General features: G+C 41.1%; 1 protein-coding gene across 5 annotated transcripts in view; it reads right to left on the bottom strand.

Moving 5' to 3' along the window:
- The window catches only part of LOC105484442 (ankyrin repeat domain 45), a 59,057-nt gene extending 50,331 nt beyond the window's left edge, over positions 1-8,726 (bottom strand). The window contains exon 1 of one of the 5 annotated variants that reach the window (XM_011746028.2): positions 8,671-8,726. The gene's annotated coding sequence lies outside the window, so the exon portion shown is untranslated. Of the gene's footprint in view, positions 1-8,219; positions 8,543-8,670 lie in introns of those variants that run through there. The other 4 variants (XM_011746026.3, XM_071075787.1, XM_071075792.1 and 1 more) reach the window with 4 other exon arrangements.
- Positions 8,727-16,621: the final 7,895 nt, after the last annotated feature.

The raw sequence follows: 16,621 nt of genomic DNA on the forward strand, positions 1-16,621 counted from the left end.
GGAACTTAATTCTGCCAGCAATCACCGAGTGAGCATGGAAGTAGATCTGGCCCAGTTAACCTTGAGGTGACTATGGCCTCAGGCAACACCTTGATTATAGCCTCATGAGAAATCTTCAAGTAGAGGATCCAGCTAACCTGTGCCTAGATTCCTGACCCACAGAAACTGTGAGATAATCAATGAGTGTTGTTTTTAACCTAACAAGCTTGGGGCTAATTTGTCACACAGCAGTAAGACACAGAACAATATAAATGAATCTTATCAATATATCACATGAAAAATATAAATCCAAAAGATTTTATATATATATAAAGATATATTTTTGTCAAGTGAAAAGTAATTGAACAGACTTTTTAGGAATACAAGTAGATGCAGTAACACTACACAGAAATAAAAGACAAAAAGCAAGATTGAACACAGATTCAAGATCATGTTTACCAGGATGAAGGGTAGTGGGAGAAGACGAGATGCTGGAAATGTGATAAAGGGAATCATATGTTTAGTAAAGAATATTAACATTTAAGTTGAGCCATCAGGAATGGGCAAGACTGTCATTCAGAAGTCAGAAGGAAAGAAATTCCAGATGGAATAACTAAGTTAAAGCACCAAAGCAAAGATCACAGGTATTTTTGGTAATGAGCATGTTGGCCAATTTGGTTAAGTATAAGCCATTCAAAATAAGCAAGAAGTCTGCTCTTAAAAAGAGCCTGGGATTGCATCAATAAGTCTGAACTTGATTCTGTAGGCAACTGGTAGAGCAAGGAACAATTAAGGACAGTTAGCTGAAGGTTTTAGTGCTAGGAACTAAGTAGGTTTCAAGGAGATTGGTCTGACAAGCCTGAGTGACATAGATTAGAGGAGTAAGAGACTAGAGGCAAAAAAGAAAAATTAGACAGTTATTGGAGAAGTCTAAATTAGTGTGAATTAGGGCTTTAATTATTCACTCATATAATTCAGTGTTTAATGGATTCCTTCCTCTATGCCAGGCACTATGCTAGATCCTGAGGATTCAATAAGTTAGGAAAGATCCCTCCTATCATGAAGCATATATTCTGACTGTACGCAGGCAATAAAAAATAAAACAAACGTGATAATTTTAGACTGTTATAAGTGTTTCCAAGGAAATAAACATGGTGAAGCACTAGGAAGTAACAGGGAAGTGAAGAGAAAAAACTTGAAAAAGAAAAATCAAGGTGATATTGAAGTAGGACTGCAGAGAATGACAAAGACTATGAAGGCCACAGGAAAATGGAACAGAAATCCAAAGCAGGGGTTAAAGGCCAGAGAGCAAATATTTTAGGCTTGTGGGCCCTCTGTCTCTATTCTAACTACTCAACTCTGCAGTTGTTGCTTGAAAGTAGTTATAGACAATACACAAATGAATGGGTGTGCCTGTGTTTGAAGAAAACATTATTTACAAAACAAGTGGTGTTCCACAGGCCATAGTTTTCTGACCCTGTTCTTAAGAAATAACAGTCCTAAAGAATGCTGAAAGAAAAGAAAACTGTCATTTACTTCTATGGTGAAGTAAAGAAAATAAATAGGATAATAGTTGAAAGCTCATTGTGATATGCATTTTAAATTGGTAGAATATTACAATCTTCTCTATTACTACGCTACATTAATCCCTTCCTTCTATAAATGTGTATAATGCTTGTAAGCCATTAGGAATTCTTTGGCTGTAAATAATAGAAAAGCCAAATAAGACTGGCTATTTAAAAGTAGGAGATTCTTTTCACACATAATGAGAAATTTAAAGATGGAGATGGTTCAGCAGCTCAAAAATATAGATTCAATCTCTATCACTCCATCATAGTTAGTGTGTAAGACTTTCATCTTCACAACTCTTGCCTCATGTTATAACTCCTGGAATCTCATCTTAATTCATGGCAGGAAAAATGGGGAATCTCCTAGAGGACACCAGTGATATCAATCCCTCCAATCCCTCTTAAGGGGAAAGCAAAACAAAAATCTTTCCTAACAAGTCCCAACAAACTTCCAGTTAATATCTCAAAGGCCAGACTGTACAATGTGGTGTGGCTACCCCATCTTTAAGAGGAGAGGGGGAGAAAAAAGCAAGTTTCTTGATTTTCCAGTCTCTATGATAGAGGCAAGCAAGGTAGACAGGGATTGGAAATGGGAGTTGAGTTACCCAATCAACAATGACTCAACCATAAGATTCGGTGCATGTCTTGTATTTGAGATGGTTTAGTTCAACTCTTTCATTTTACAGAAGAATTACAGTGGAAACTTGTAATTCTTCAGTGTCTGACATCCAACTCCCTACCCTTCCAACACACACACACACACCTTCTTTAAAGCACACCTATCTCAGTTTCAGATAATTCTAATAAAAGATATAGCTAACTTCCCACACCAGAAGATAAAGAAGCAGGATTCTTCTTTTCTCTCTCTCAGTACAAGCCTGGGGGCAGGTACATTATTTAAGCTCAGCCAATCAGGGGCTCCATCCTACGATCTTGACTCTTAAACAAGGGATACAAGAAAATGAGGCTAGTTGAAGGGCATTCATCACAAGCGACAGAAATAGTATGCTGATCACACTTCCTGCTATGAGAAGATGCTGTGGTTCTTGTGGTCTGATCCTCCACAGTTCCCTTGGTTTCCTCATTTTCAGCCTCCCAGTAATTACTAGTTGTCTTCCCCAAAATCTAATCTCCTTTTGTTTTGGAATAGAACCCCACCCTCTTCTTTTGGAATAGAAGCCCACCCTCTTTTCTTTTAACAAGACTTTTTTAAAACTGATCTTTACGGTGGAATAAGACTATTTTCCAGTCTCTCTTGTAATATTGGTGTTGCCACATGCCCAAATAGTAAGCAATAAGATCTAAGCAGATATATAGAGTGCAAATTCCAGGAATGCTTAATTCCTTCTCACTGGATTTCAAACATAATAGCTGGAGCTTGAAAGGATAATGGTTGGTCTCTTCAAATACATATGTATTATTTTATATCTTGTATAAATTATTTCTGTTATAATACATAATATATATTAGTTTGACATTTCATTTTAATTTTATATGTAAATATATGTAACTTCTATCAATAGAGTGACCACATAATTTATTGATTGGTAACAATGGACAATTTTACCATGGATACATTGCATATATTTGTACATATATATTTCTTTTTAAAACAAAGCAATATTTCTCTTTACTATAGGTAACATATCACTGTTTTTTGTCCCATTTTTATTTTTTTAAAACTGGGTGCCACCTACTAAATTGACTGCATCACCCACTAAATGGGATGCAACCCACAGTGTGTAAAAACATGGGTCTTGAATAAGCACTATGGAGACTATACCAGGAAATCAACAAGAAGAACTCTAACAGAAGTTAAACAGCTTGTGTTTATGGTTAATAGCTTGGGTGACATATGTCCCGATGTATGCAGGACATTTCCCGTTTTATCTGTTTTCCTGGTATAATTTTTAATAGCATCTACTTTCACTCTCAAAAGTGTCCATTATTATTAGACAATAATTTTGTCACTCTATTAATAGTAGTCATAATCTTTTGAAACATTTCTGCTAAAGATATCCATATTCAAACCTTGCAGAATAGAGGCAGGATGTGTTAGGAATGGCTTTCACTGGCACACCAGGGACCCAGCCATGAGAACTTGAAGATACTGAGAAATTCCTATTTTTGTTTCACAGGTATTCCTGTTATGAGACCTAGAATAGCTTTACATCTCCTACATTCCAACTACCCAAATCCTATTTAGGCCGAGCTATAAACCCACTTTCTTCCTAAAACTTTCCTTAATTCCTCTCTTGAGTGCACACTGGCCTCTCAATATTCTGAACTCCAAAGGCCATTGTGTATAGTCTATACAATAGAACCTACCAAATATGATATTATATTATTTTCTAATTGTTTCAAGTATGTAAGACATCTATCCAATTACGTTGTAAACTTGCTGGGGGCAGGAATGAAGCTTTACATTTCTTTGTGTTACTTTCAGACTTACCACAATTCTTAACAAGTTGTATATATTCAATAACTCTTAAAGTCAAGCTTGCAATTCCCAGTGCTTCTTTTCGTAGCCAACAGCAATGGGTTTTGGAGTCAGAGAGACTTGAGTTCACAATCCAATCCTGCAATTTATTAGCTGCAAAATACTGGGCAATTTACCTACTCTCTTGTAGGAATAACACTAGAGTCTAGACTATGATTGTTCTAAGAATCAAAATAAATTAAATGATGTACATACCAAGCACATGGGGAACATTTAGTAAATACAAGCTACCATTATAATTATTAGGTCATCATCAAACCTCCAGCAAAATAATCCATGAAGCAAAAGAAAAGATGGTAATGCTACTATTTATTTTCTTTCTTTTTTAAAAAAAGAAAACAACAATAACAACAACAACAAAAAAAATTAGTTCCTGCTATATTGCACAGACTGGTCTTGAATTCCTGGCTCAGGCTATCCTCCTGCCCTGGATCCCAAGTAGCTGGGCTCACAATCTTCCTGCCTCCACCTCCCAAGTAGCTAGGACTACAGGCCCATGCCACCAGGCCCAGCTCTTTCTCTTTTTTGAATATTCCATAGTTTATTCCTATGCAGGCTATGAATAAATAATTTTCTACCCTACCACCACCAGATATTTGATTACCAACATATCATTCCACATCTAGAGATCAGTCTGATCCCAGGTTAATTCAGAGATATGCAGACAAACTAGATCAAATCTTGCACTATGATTTGGGCCAGAATACTCACAGCTACTCTTGTTATACTCTTGAATGGAGCTTAATTTCTATATCAGCCCAGAACCAACATAATGAGGGCAGCGGTTCTCATATTCTTTGATCTCAGGGCTCTTTACAGTCTTAAAAATTAAGAACCCCAGGGAATTTTTCTTTATGTGGGCTATATCTAAATTAATATTTATATGAGAAATTAAAACTGAGGCCGGGTACAGTGGCTCACATCTGTAATCCCAGCAGTTTGGGGGACTGAGGTGACTGGATCACTTGAGTTCAGGAGTTCGAGACCAGCTTGGGCAACATGCTGAAACCCCATCTCCACAAAAAATACAGAAAAGAAAATAGCTGAGCATGGGGGCACATGCCTGTGGTCCCAGCTACGTGGGAGGTTGAGGTGAGAGAATCGTTTGAGCCCAGGAGGCAGAGGTTACAGTGAGCCATGATCACGCCACTGCACTCCAGCCTGGATTACAGAGCAAGATCCTGTCTCCAAAAAACAACAACAACAACAACAAAAACATAAAGTACATATTAGTTCATCTTAAACACATTACCTGTTAACAAAAAAAAAATAGTTTATGAAAAATAACTAGGCCTGAATACAACCAAAGATTAAGTAAGGGAGAACTCACTCTCTCTGCCTATTTTCAAGGAATAATGACAAGAAAAAAAGTATGTATATGTTTAGTATAAACAGAACCATCCATGTTTTTTCCAAATATTTTAGATCCAGGGCTGGTTTAATCCACAAATACAGAGGATTATATATATTGTATTGATTCTGTTTCTCTGAAGAACTCTAATACAAATAGCATTTTATTTTTCTTTTTTCTTTTTTTTTTTTTTGAGACAGGATCTCACTCTGTCACCCAAGCTGAGGTGCAATGATGCCATTACGTCTCGCTACAGCCTGAACTCCTGGGCTCAAGCAATCCTCCCAACTCAGCCTTCCGAGTAGCTGCGACTATAGCTGCATGCCATCACACCAGGCTAATTTTTTAATTTTTCTGTAGAGACAGGGGGTCTGGCTATGCTGCCCATACTGGTCTCAACCTCAAGCGATCCTCCCACCTCAGCCTCCCAAAATGCTGAGATTACAAGTGTGAGCCACCGTGCCCAGCTGCAATTTACATTTTAGAAAACTCCTATTGGCCATGTGTTGGCCAACAATTTCCCAATACTTTCATGATGAGATCAGAGGTGATATTAATGAAAGTGGGCTTTTAAAAATATTACAGCATGAAACATGTCAACATTTGGAAAATTGATATAACTAAATGAAGCAACATTTTGCTAATGACTGCTTTTCTCCTTTACAAAATCAGCTACACTCCCCCTGCCATTTTCCATTATGTTACAATATCAAGCATGGGTAAAAGATCCAAAGTATAGGACAGATCAATAGATTTTAATGTAACACAGTATGAAAAGTTCATTGACATGGCTTCAGATTCCACACTGCAAGTAGCTTTTAAGAAACTACCACTTGTGGCCGGCTGCAGTGGCTCACACCTGTAATCACAGCATTAGGGAGGCTGAGGTGGGCAGATCACAAGGTCAGGAGTTCAAGACCAGCCTGGCCAATATGGTGAAACCCCGTCTCTACTAAAAATACAAAAAAAGCAAAAAAAAAAAAAAAAAAAAATTAGTCGGGCATGGTGGCAGGCACCTGTAGTCCCAGCTACTCAGGAGGCTGAGGCAGGAGAGTCACTTGAACCCAGGAGGCAGAGGTTGCAGTGAGCCGAGATTGCCCCACTGCACTCCAGCCTGGGGCAACAGAGACTCCGTCTTAAAAAAAAAAAAAAAAGAAACTACCACGTGTAGAGTTTTGGTGCAGTCACAAAAAATGTGCACAATTATCTGAAAAAGCTATTAAAATACTCTTCCCTTTTCCAACTATATATCTATGTAAGGAGGAATTTGCTTTACACATTTCAAAACAACTTATTGCAACAGATTGACTGCAGAAGCAGACTTAAGAATCTGTCTCCCATTAAGCCAGAAATTAAAGACATTTGCAGAAATGTAAAATAATACCACTGTCTCACTAATTCTTTTGTTCTGGAAAATAGTTATTTTTATGAGAAATACATAATTTATGTTAACATGTGAATTTGTTATTTTTTAAGGAATTAATAAACATTTTTTAAATCCTCAGTTTAATTTCTAATTCTTACATCTAATACTGTATTAAAAGATATAACTCACATAAAGGAAAGCTCTTTTTGATCATTTTTTAAGAGTAAAATGGAGTCCTGAGACAACAAAGTTTCAGGGCACTGCCTTTGGATATACATGAGACCTAGAAATAGGGAAGTCTTGCAGGATGCTTGCCCTACTCAATTGCTATAGCAGGGCAAGGAGGCTTTGCAGGGAGGGAGGGCTGTGGTGCAAACCACTCCAGTCAGGGCTGAAGGGAAGTCACAGCAGGAACTCAGTGCAACTGAGTGAGCCAGGGAGCTCTACTGAGTCCTGACCAAACCAGGAGATACCTGTTCACAAGGTATATAAGCCAAAGGTTAACAAAGAACCACGAAAGCCCTAGGGAGCACCCGGTATACCAGGAACATCACCCCCCTCCCCCCGCCACAGCCAAGGGAAGGCAAAGGGACCCTGGCACGTCCCCATAACTGATTCCATGAGCCATCCACATGCATCCACATAGCCGGGGGACCATCTCAAGGAAAGAATCCAAGAAGATACCTGAAAACCTAAACATTTGTATATAAGAGAAATTAAGCACTACCCAAAGAATTCAATTCTAAATTGAGCTAAACTTTAAAACCAATTGGACAGTTAGATTCTTTCCTAATAATCAATATGTAAATGCTCATGAAAGGAACTAGATCAGTCATATACAAAAATAAATTACATTGTCTTTGCCCACAGAAGTAATAACATACATCAAAATTGTAACCCTGCTACATATAACTAAAGTTTCACATAGAACATGAACATGGGAGGGAAGAGGGAAAGCTGGAACTATGAAGGCAGAATGGCATTGCTTTAGTCTTGATTCTGTTACTAATTACGTGACTTTTCTGAAATGAGGATAGCACCTGGTCTGCCTTACTAAATCAGTCTAGAAAAATCTATAAACCTTTTTAAGTATAGAATGTGAATGCTTTCGAGGCACCCACAATAGAAAATCACATAGGTCATAGTCCCTACCCCGAAGGCTCTCACATATTAGTAGGGAAGACACAAGTAAATCAGTAATGACAGAGTGAGATCAGGGATTCAATGGAGGTAGGCAAAGAGTGCTTTGAGAGTTAAAACGTGGACATCTACATTCAATTCTGGGTGGCGGTCTCAGAAAGGTTTCCCAGAAGAGGTGAAACCTTCATATTGAAGAGCAGGAGTTTTAAAAGGAGGAAAAAAGGACAATCCAGGTAACGGGAAGAACATAAACAAAGGGCAAGGAGGCAGGCGACGCAGCCTGAAGTTGTGATACAGGAGTAGATCCTTACGTGCCTTTTAAGCCAACTGATTTTTTTCATCAAAAAAAAAAAAAATGTAGTCCCTTAAGGATTTTAAGTCCCAGCTCAAGGAGAAGGACCCCCAAGGGCAGCCCCGGGTACACAGGATTAAACAAAGAGAGGGCCTGAGGAACAGGATACAGAAAGTGTCAGCGCCGCCAGGTGATCCAGGAGGTCCCGCGAGGGAGCAACGGACTCTTCCGGGCACCAGAGTTTGCTCTTCGGCCTGAATTCCCTGGGGACCTTCTGCGATTCCCTCGCGCCTGCCCGCGGGGTAGGGGACCGGTGCGCAAAGCTCTGGACAGAAGCAATTTGAGGACGCTGAGATTGAAGCCCACTCCCCTCCAGCCCTGCCCCAGCAACCTGGAGGGAAGATGTCCGTCTACCCCCTCGCACCCTTCCCCGAGTGCCCACCCGGCTCACGGCGCCAGGACCCCTAGACTCACCACACCCGAGCCCCAGCCTCCTCGGTTACCATGGCAACGGCGCACCGCGCGAGGCAGCGCCTCCCCCTGCGCCGCGGTTCCGGCAGCGCGGGAAGGTTATGCTTGGTGGCAAAGGCGCAGGAAGCGAGAGGGGAAAAGCAGCCAGGAATTAATCCAGATAATTTCAGTTTCTGGGTGGCGTGTCGGTTTTTTCTTTGTTTTGTAAATTTTCTGTAATACTGTCTGTATTTGTTTTACAGTTTAAAAATAAGTTGTGCATATTGGTTGTTGGCCCGTCTAACCTTTGGCTTTTAAACGAAAGAATTTTCTGGAAATAGGAGATTGCATTCTAAAAACTACAAAAGATTGTACGAATAACCCCTTAATTTTCCAGTTATTGGATATCTTTCTCCCATGGTTTATGGTCATTGTCACCAGCAAGGAGCGTTTCAGGCGACCTCACAAGTGCCAGCTACCTTAGGAGCAGAAGAAACTTGGAGACTATATCCCTCTTGATTCAGAAATTCAAGATGCAAAACGCAACTTTAAAAGGGGGGAAGCGAAGGAGGTGGAGGGACAAGGGGTTTGAAAGAAACAGCAGGGAAGGGTCAGGCATACCTAGTAATTATATCAATGTTCACCTGAATCACACAGTGAAAACAGGCAAGTTTTTGTGCTGAAGGCAAGTGTGAAGGAAAATATTCATTTCTTTAGTGCTTCTACCAGGAATCCATTAAGGAGTAGGTGAATGTTTTAGAGGGGCTCTGAACATTTGTGCTGACGTTCGAATAGCCTAGTTTTGAAATGAATATTTGACCAAAGGCCCAAGCAAAATTTCACCATTGTTACAGTAGGTAGGTAGTCAGGCATGAGCAGAGCAGGCTCCCCTATCCCCCACCAGGAATGTCATGTGACCGTCAGGTAATAGGCAGTTGTTAACTGTCTCTAAAATAATAATTGGTTGCATCCAATGCCAGGAAAAGGCGCTCTCCCAATAGACAGAAAACACCTGAAACTGGTTATCAGCAGCTTCCCCATAAGATCTCAGGAGTTAGGTGATGTGAGAAACATACTCACCTGTCCAAACCCAAAGAATGGACTTAGAGGCATGAAGAACAGCAAAAGAGAGACTTTTCAATAACAGTCTTGCAAGATCAGGTGTCTGGTGAGCAGGCACACCCAGTGCAGTTTTGTCAAGGAATTTATCACCTAGTGTACAAGTCCCTACCCCGGTTCCTCATAGGCTGAGTACTATGGGGTTACAATCTTCCATTACCTAAGTTTCATTATCCCCTTACAAGGTTACATCTTGTCTCCTTCCCCACTTTAAGTTTTGATTTCCCAATGACAAAACTTTCTTTCCTTTTATGGATTAGCCACCCCACCCCCTATTCTTTTTCTCCCTCCCCTCTGACTTCCGTGAGTCTTATCACTCTTCCCAGATGTCTGTAGCGCACGGCTTGTCATGTCTGCAAGGGAGCTGCCCGGATTTGCCGGGGCCTGTTTTCTGAAAATGGACCACTTAAAAAGTACTTCTTGGGGGCGGGCGCGGTGGCCCAAGCTTGTAATTCCAGCACTTTGGGAGGCGGAGGCGGGCAGATCACGAGGTCAGGAGATAGGGACCATCCTGGCTAACAAGGTGAAACCCCGTCTCTACTAAAAATACAAAAAAAAAAAAAAAAAAATTAGCTGGGAGTGTTGGCGGGCGCCTGTAGTCCCGGCTACTCGGGAGGCTGAGGCAGGAGAATGGCGTGAACCCGGGAGGTGGAGCTTGTAGTGAGCCGAGATCGCACTACTGCACTCCAGCCTGGGCAACAGAGCGAGACTCCATCTCAAAAAAAAAAAAAAAAAAAAGAAAAAAAAAAAGTACTTCTTACTGGTGAGTGGGCTCAAGGATACACATTAAGAGTCAAAATGGGGCCGGGCGCGGTGGCTCAAGCCTGTAATCCCAGCACTTTGGGAGGCCGAGGCGGGCGGATCACAAGGTCAGGAGATCGAGACCACAGTGAAACCCCGTCTCTACTAAAAATACAAAAAATTAGCCGGGCGCAGTGGCGGGCGCCTGTAGTCCCAGCTACTCAGGAGGCTGAGGAAGGAGAATGGCGGGAACCCGGGAGGCGGAGCTTGCAGTGAGCCGAGATCGCGCCACTGCACTCCAGCCTGGGCAACAGCGTGAGACTCCCTCTCAAAAAAAAAAAAAAAAAAAGAGTCAAAATGGGCCGGGCGCGGTGGCTCAAGCCTGTAATCCCAGCACTTTGGGAGGCCGAGACGGGCGGATCACGAGGTCAGGAGATCGAGACCATCCTGGCTAACACAGTGAAACCCCGTCTCTACTAAAAAATACAAAAAACTAGCCGGGCGAGGTGGCGGGCGCCTGTAGTCCCAGCTACTCGGGAAGGCTGAGGCAGGAGAATGGCGTGAACCCGGGAGACGGAGCTTGCAGTGAGCCGAGATCCGGCCACTGCACTCCAGCCTGGGCGACAGAGCGAGACTCCGTCTCCAGAAAAAAAAAAAAAAAAAAAAAAAAAGAGTCAAAATGGCAGAGTTTAACTAGTATATGACCTTCTTGGGTACATTCAACTGGTGAGAGAAGAATGCCTCAAGTGATCATGCATAGAACTGCAGTAAACACACTACATGTGCTCCTCTCCCAAGTGCTAGCAGGTCACTGCACATGCGGACAGCCCGCCCCAAGAGAAGAACCGGGGAGAAGGGACGCAAAACCCCAGAAGTATGCCAACATATAAAACCCTAAGGCCGGGCACAGTGGTACACGCCTGTAATCCCAACACTTTGGGAGGCTGAGGCCCGCCAATCACGAGGTCAGGAGATTGAGACCATCCTGGCTAAACACGGTGAAACCCCGTCTCTACTAAAAATACAAAAAAAAAAAAAAATTAGCCGGGCGTGGTGGCACGCGCCTGTAGTCCCAGCTCCTTGGGAGGATGAAGCCGGAGAATCTCATAAACCCGGGAGGCGGAGCTTGCAGTGAGCCCAGATCGCACCACTGCACTCCAGCATGGGCGACAAAGCCAGACTCCGTCTCAAAAAAAAAAAAGAAACCCTAAGTCAAAGGTCAAACTGCACTTGATCTCTCAAAGTCACCCACTTGGCCCTTTCCAAGTGTACATTACTTCCTTTCATTCCTGCTCAAAAGCTTTTTAATAAACGTACACTCCTGCTCTAAAACTTGCCTCCATCTCTTCTTATGCCTTATGCCCCTCAGTCAGATTCTTTCTTCTGAGGAGGCGAGAATTGAGGCTGCTGCAGACCCATACAGATTCACCACCAGTAACACCACCATAAATCTGAACTTCTGAAATACAAGAATAAATTTGAACTTTTTCAAATGTGATTATTAAATTTTTCATATTCAAATAAGTTGTGGTAATCAAAATTTTGGAGTTTGACATTACAGACAGGAATGATAATCTGTCAGTTGCAAGCTTGCTCCTGCTGTCACTATACAACACATTTGTTCTACTCAACAATCATTTCTTACTGAAGGTGATGAAGAGCAAGGCTAAGTTTAGGTATTTCAGTTTTAACATGCCATTTTTTCATAGTCTTTGTTTTTTAATATCTGGATGGAAGATGACTTATGATGCATAACTGTACAAAATTGTACATGATTCTGTTTTTCATTCATCTTCAGGGGATACGAAGAATTCCCACATATAACTGTTTCTTGAAAGTCTGAAGTGGAATTAAATAACTAAAAATTAAATAGAGTTTTTAAAGTTTTTTTTTGAGTGCTCTGAATGCTAATATTAGAAAGGTAGCAAGATACAAAAGGTTTGAGACCTAAAAGCAAAGATGCCCTGAGCTCCCCTTGAACTCCACGTCAGAAACAGCTGCGTGATGCATCTAGGCAGACCAGGTTAGAAACAGACAGGAGAGCCGGGCACGGTGGCTCAAGCCTGTAATCCCAGCACTTTGGGAGGCTGAGACGGGCGGATCACAAGGTCAGGAGATCGAGACCATCCTGGCTAACACGGTGAAACCCCGTCTCTACTAAAAAATACAAAAAACTAGCCGGGCGAGGTGGCGGGCGCCTGTGGTCCCAGCTACTCCGGAGGCTGAGGCAGGAGAATGGCGTAAACCGGGGAGGCGGAGCTTGCAGTGAGCTGAGATCCGGCCACTGCACTCCAGCCTGGGCGACAGAGCCAGACTCAGTCTCATAAAAAAAAAAAAAAAAAAAAAAAAAAAAGAGACAGGAGATCCATGGCAAGAGTGTGGCCTAGATGCAGCAGAAAAACTCCCATGACACCCGCTCTTAGCCATACCCTCTGCAAGCTTGACCTGAGAGTACTGGAAAGAACCACTGGATTTGAAGGGGCTGAGTGCCCATGTGTAAGAGACATCTCAGCAATAACCTATGGGTATTAACGGAGGTCCAGATAAGACAGTGGAGGCCTGGTGAACAGATAGCTTAAGCAGCAAATGATTAAGCACCATTCAAATCCCCCAGAAATTAGATCCCCTCTAGAAAATTATGGTGAGAGGTTTCCAAAATGATTGAAATTAGTTTTTTCCAACAGGAGAACAGGCCCTCAGAATAGAAATTATTGTATAAAAAACTATATTTCTATGCCTTTTTTTTTTTTGAGATGGAATCTTGGTCTGTCACCCAGGCCGGAGAGCAGTGGTGTCATCTCGGCTCACTGCAACCTCCACCTCTTGGGTTCAAGCGATTCTCTGGCCTCAGCCTCCCAAGTAGCTGGAATTACAAGCACGTGTCACCATGCCTTGCTAATTTTTGTAATTTTTTAGTAGAGATGGGGTTATACCATGTTGGGCAGGCTGGTCTTAAACTCATGACCTCAGGTGATCCACCTGCCTTGGCCTCCCAAAGTGTTAGGATTACAGGCATAACAACCACACCCTGCCATATTTCTATACTTCATAGACTAAGAGTCATGTTCTTTGTACAATACCAATTTCTGATGAAAAACCTGGATAAACTAGTAGAGTAAGTTACTCCATGGTAACTTTATGTGCTACAATAATCATGTCTTGTTGTTTGAAAGCCTATTATATGCTGAGTATTGTGTTATGTGATTCATATAAAAATTATCTCTAATCCTTATAGCAACTCTGTGAAAGTGATTTTTTTTTTTTTTTTTTTGATATTATTCTTGAAACTGACACTTAGGAAGCTTGAGTCACCTACCTAAGACCACACAGCTAATAGGGCCAAACCAGTATTTGTACCTAGGTTAGTCTGGTTTAAAACACCAGAGGACTGCTACTTGTTAGCTATATGCTAATTAAATATTATAGAAAATCTGCCAAAAATAATAACTATTTCAAAATAATTTACTTTGTGTCTTTCTGGCAATAATTAGATAATATTAAAACTACTCCCCTAGTATACAACAAAAGAATTATTTCTCCATGCAGCTAATCTCTACAGTTGAGAAGAATGACATAGTGAACACCCATGGTTTTCACCCGCCGGTCCCTCCTTTTCTGGTTAGTGAACTCCCATTTTCTATGAAGGAACCTTTCTTTTTTTTCTGGATATAGCATCTTACTCTGTCACCCAGGCTGGAGTGCAGTGGTGTGATCACAGCTCACTGCAGTCTCATTCTCCCCAGGCTTAGGTGATCCTGCCACCTCAGCCTCCCAAATAGTTGGGACTACAGGCACCCGTCACCATGCCCAGCTAAAATTTTTTTGTATTTTTTGTAGAGACAGGGTTTTGCCATGTTGCCCAGGCTGGTTTCCAACTCTCAGCCTTAAGTGATCCTCCTGCCTCAGCCTCCCGAAGTGCTAGGATTACAGGCAGGAGCCACTGCACTCAGCCCACCTTCATGGTTCTTTTGGGATGGGGATATTTTTGACTTATTTTTCCACATTCACCATGCTTTTGTGAACCTCAAAAATCTGAGACAGGTGTCTATTGATTTAGAAAGTTTATTTTGCCAAAGTTGAGGATGCACGCCCATGACACTGCCTCAGGAGGTCCTGATAACATGTGCCCAAGGTGGTTAGAGCAGGTTGGTTTTATACATTTTAAGAAGACATGAGACATTAATCAACATACATGAGATGAACATTGGTTCAGTCTGGAAAGGTGGGACAACTCAAAGCAGGGGGGTGGGAGGTGGGGCGTGCTTCCAGTTCATAGAGAGATAAGAGACAAATGGTTGCATTCTGATTAGCCTCTCCAAAGGAGGTAATCATATATGCATTTATCTCAGTGAGCAGAGGGGTGACTTTGAATAGAATGGGAGGCAGATTTGCCCTAAGCAGTTCCCAGCTTGACTTTTCGCTTTAGCTTAGTGATTTCAGGGACCCAAGACATTTTCCTTTCATATTTCCCCCCTTTTCTTTTATAAAATCTTTTGGAAAAAGCATATTAAAAGAAAATGAGTCTCTGGTCTCAGGTTTTATCTGATCTCTTATGACTAGGATGGTTTATTCCTAGACTGGTAGGTCCCAAGTTATTAGGAAAGCTCGTTTTTAGAAGGTTGTGAAGTCTTATGTCCTATGAAGAGAAAATAGGGGGAAGAAGAAGGAAAAGCAACAATAAACAAAAGAACAATCCTGGAAAATCAATATAGGCCATATTGCTCTGAAGTCCATACATTAATAGGCAGGTATGAAAGTGGCTTATGTACGTAAATAGGTTGCTATTATTTTCTTCTGAAGTTTAAGTTCTTTAGCTTCAGTTTGCAGGGCTTTAAAAAAAGCATAGCTTAGTTTTCAGTGACTCCAAATTAGGAAAAATGGAGAAAAAAGAAGGAAAAAAATTGAAGACATTATTTTGCAGGCTTGTAGCCAAGAAAAATTAGAATTCAGGCCAGTCATGGTGGCTCATGTCTGTAATCCCAGCACTTTGGGAGGCCGAGGCAGGTGGATCACCTGAGGTCAGGAGTTTGAGAACAGCTTAGCCAACATGGCAAAACCCCATCTCTACTAAACATACAAAAAACTAGCTAGGCATGGTGGCAGGTACCTGTAATCCCATCTACTTAGGAGGCTGAGGCAGGAGAATTGCTTGAACCCAGGAGGTGGAGGTTGCAGTGAGCCGAGATCACGCGATTACACTCCAGCCTGGGGGACAGAGGCAGACTCTGTCTCAAAAAAAAAAAAAAAAAAAAAATTAGAATTAGAATTCAGTCCAAACTGTAGAAAATAATAAAGATTGAAAAACAATAGGTGAGACTAGAATCTAACAACGGGTGTACTATAGTTTTTGAAAAATAATTTTTCTTTATCCACTCTCCCATTTTTATTAAAGACAAATCATGGTAGGACTGATTTGCTTTATTACCCTTTGCCTGATTATTTTTATACACTGTATCAAGAATAATTTTATTTTACATAGGCATTTAAATTGGCTTTGATGGAACTTTAGTCCATAGAAGGAATTTCAGATATGACTTTTTAAAAGCCAAGCCCAGCCATGGATTTGTACCATCAAATACCTATGAGGTAGGTGAATTCCTCTCCTCTTGATGTTCCAATATAAACCTGGGGCTCCTGGGCCTGTCAGAAAGTGACATTCTTTACTTACCACAGGTCAGGAACCCTGTAAAGGGACTGTATAGAAAAAGGTATGAGGCCAATTTTTCCAAGGGGCTTTTATTGGCTCCATAAGTGAAGTTTGATTCCTTAAATGAAAACACACCATTTCAGTCAAAGCCTTGGTAAAATAACAAGTTTCTCCAACTGTGTCCTGTTAAAAATGAAAAAAGATTCTTATTCTTATGCAAATAATTGTATTGTCGTAAGTTAAGAATACTCACAAATATTTTCCAAATTCTGTAGAAATCAGGTAGACAGAAACACATACACTCCAAATTTTGTTCATAGGAGTATACTTAACTGTTAAAGCTGTAAATAGCTTACAAGTTTTCTTGACTCTGAAAAACAGAACAGAGGATCAGCAACGTTTTAAGCAAAAAGTTTAAAAGATTACTTTAAACTTCTATTAGTTTAGTCCCTGCAGTTAATTCCTGTT

Source organism: Macaca nemestrina, chromosome 1, assembly GCF_043159975.1.
Source record: "Macaca nemestrina isolate mMacNem1 chromosome 1, mMacNem.hap1, whole genome shotgun sequence".
Lineage (NCBI taxonomy): Eukaryota > Metazoa > Chordata > Mammalia > Primates > Cercopithecidae > Macaca > Macaca nemestrina.